This window comes from Phocoena sinus, chromosome 9, assembly GCF_008692025.1.
Source record: "Phocoena sinus isolate mPhoSin1 chromosome 9, mPhoSin1.pri, whole genome shotgun sequence".
NCBI lineage: Eukaryota > Metazoa > Chordata > Mammalia > Artiodactyla > Phocoenidae > Phocoena > Phocoena sinus.
Window position 1 is genome coordinate 91,343,146 of NC_045771.1, and position 2,631 is coordinate 91,345,776.

Sequence of the window (2,631 nt, forward strand, 5' to 3'; positions counted from 1 at the left end):
CCAAGGGGGGAAGGGGAGAAGGGATACACTGGGAGATTGGGATGGACATACACACACTACTAGGTATAAAACAGATAACTAATAAGGACCTACTGTATAGCACAGAAAACTCTACTCAATACTTTGTAATGACTTACAAGGGAAAAGAATCTAGAAAAGAATGGTATATGTATATGTGTAACTGATTCACTTTGCTATACAGCAGAAACTAACATAACATTGTAAATCAACTGTACTCCAATAAAAAGTAATTTAAAAAAGTGGAGTAAATGATATCTATTTGATAGATTCCTCCTGGATACCCATGTTATACCAAACACAGGGATTTATATGTCAATTAAGGACATATTTAGTTTTCTGTTTTGATTCAATGGATAAAGCACTTATTTTCACCAGATTTCTCAAGGTTTTCACCTAAATCAGCAAATTGATATTTTTGTCTAAAGCTAGTTAGAATTCATTAGAAATGAAAAGACAGAGGACAAGCCTTGATTGGATTTGGTGAAGTGCTGTATTTTCAAAGGTTTGTTCTTCCTATATTCACTTTTTTTTAAACATCTTTATTGGAGTATAATTGCTTTACAATGGTGTGTTAGTTTCTGCTTTATAACAAACTGAATCAGTTATACATACACATATGTTCCCATCTCTCTTCCCTCTTGCATCTCCCTCCCTCCCACCCTCCCTATCCCACCCCTCTAGGTGGTCACAAAGCACCAAGCTGATCTCCCTGTGCCATGCGGCTGCTTCCCACTAGCTATCTACTTTACGTTTGGTAGTGTATATATGTCCATGCCACTCTCTCACTTTGTCACAGCTTACTCTTCCCCCTCCCCATATCCTCAAGTCCATTCTCTAGTAGGTCTGTGTCTTTATTCCTGTCTTGCCCCTAGGTTTTTTATGACCATTTTTTTTCTTAGATTCCATATATATGTGTTAGCATACAGTATTTGTTTTACTTTTTCTGACTTACTTCGCTCTGTATGACAGACTCTGGGTCTGTACCACCTCACTACAAATATCTCAATTTCGTTTCTTTTTATGGCTGAATAATATTCCATTGTATATATGTGCCACATCTTCTTTATCCATTCATCTGATGATGGACACGTAGGTTGCTTCCACGTCCTGGCTATTGTAAATAGAGCTGCAATGAACATTTTGGTACACGAGTCTTTTTGAATTACGGTTTTCTCAGGGTATATGCCCAGTAGTGGGATTGCTGGGTCGGATGGTAGTTCTATTTTTAGTTTTTTAAAGAACCTCCATACTGTTCCCCATAGTGGCTGTATCAATTTACATTCCCACCAACAGTGCAAGAGTGTTCCCTTTTCTCCACACCCCCTCCAGCATTTATTGTTTCTAGATTTTTTGATGATGGCCATTCTGACTGGTGTGAGATGATACCTCATTGTAGTTTTGATTTGCATTTCTCTAATGATTAATGATGTTGAGCATCCTTTCATGTGTTTGTTGGCAGTCTGTATATCTTCTTTGGAGAAATGTCTATTTAGGTCTTCTGCCCATTTTTATATTGGGTTGTTGTTTTGTTATTTAGCTGCTTGTAAATCTTGGAGATTAATCCTTTGTCAGTTGCTTCATTTGCAAATATTTTCTCCCATTCTGAGGGCTGTCTTTTGGTCTTGTTTATGGCTTCCTTTGCTGTGCAAAAGCTTTGAAGTTTCATTAGGTCCCATTTGTGTATTTTTGGTTTTATTTCCATTTCTCTAGGAGGTAGATCAAAAAGGATCTTGCTGTGATTTATGTCATGGAGTGTTCTGCCTATGTTTTCCTCTAAGAGTTTGATAGTGTCTGGCCTTACATTGAGGTCTTTAATCCATTTTGAGCTTATTTTTGTGTATGGTGTTAGGGAGTGTTCTAACTTCATACTTTTACATGTACCTGTCAGTTTTCTCAGCACCACTTATTGAAGAGGCTGTCTTTTCTCCACTGTATATTCTTGCCTCCTTTATCAAAGATAAGGCGACCATATGTGCATGGGTTTATCTCTGGGCTTTCTATCCTGTAAGGGTCCCTCACTTTAGGGCTTCCCAATCTTTCAGGAAACAGACTGAAGACTTTTTTTTTTTTTTTTTGCTGTACGCGGGCCTCTCACTGTTGTGGCCTCTCCCGTTGCGGAGCACAGGCTCCAGACGCGCAGGCTCAGCGGCCACGGCTCACGGGCCCAGCCGCTCCGCAGCACGTGGGATCTTCCCGGACCGGGGCACGAACCCGCGTCCCCTGCATCGGCAGGCGGACTCTCAACCACTGCGCCACCAGGGAAGCCCTGAAGACTTTTTTTTTAAAAGACATGTTCATTTCTTCATTCTTCTCTGCTGATATGGAAGTCCCTGAACAATAAAAGCAAAGTGATGCTTTTCACTCTTATCCATCCATGCATCCATCTATGATTCCATCCATGCATCTATCCATGAATCCATCCATGTGTCCATCCATGCATCCATGCATCCATCCATCCACTCACTTATCCATTCTTCATCCAACAAATACCTGAGAATTATAGTAAACCCTAACCAGGAGCCCACAGAGTAGTGGATGGAAGAGGCACAGAGAGCTATAGTTAAGAGTGTGAAGTGGCCTTTAGAAAAGAAACTGACCTTAGGTTGAAGT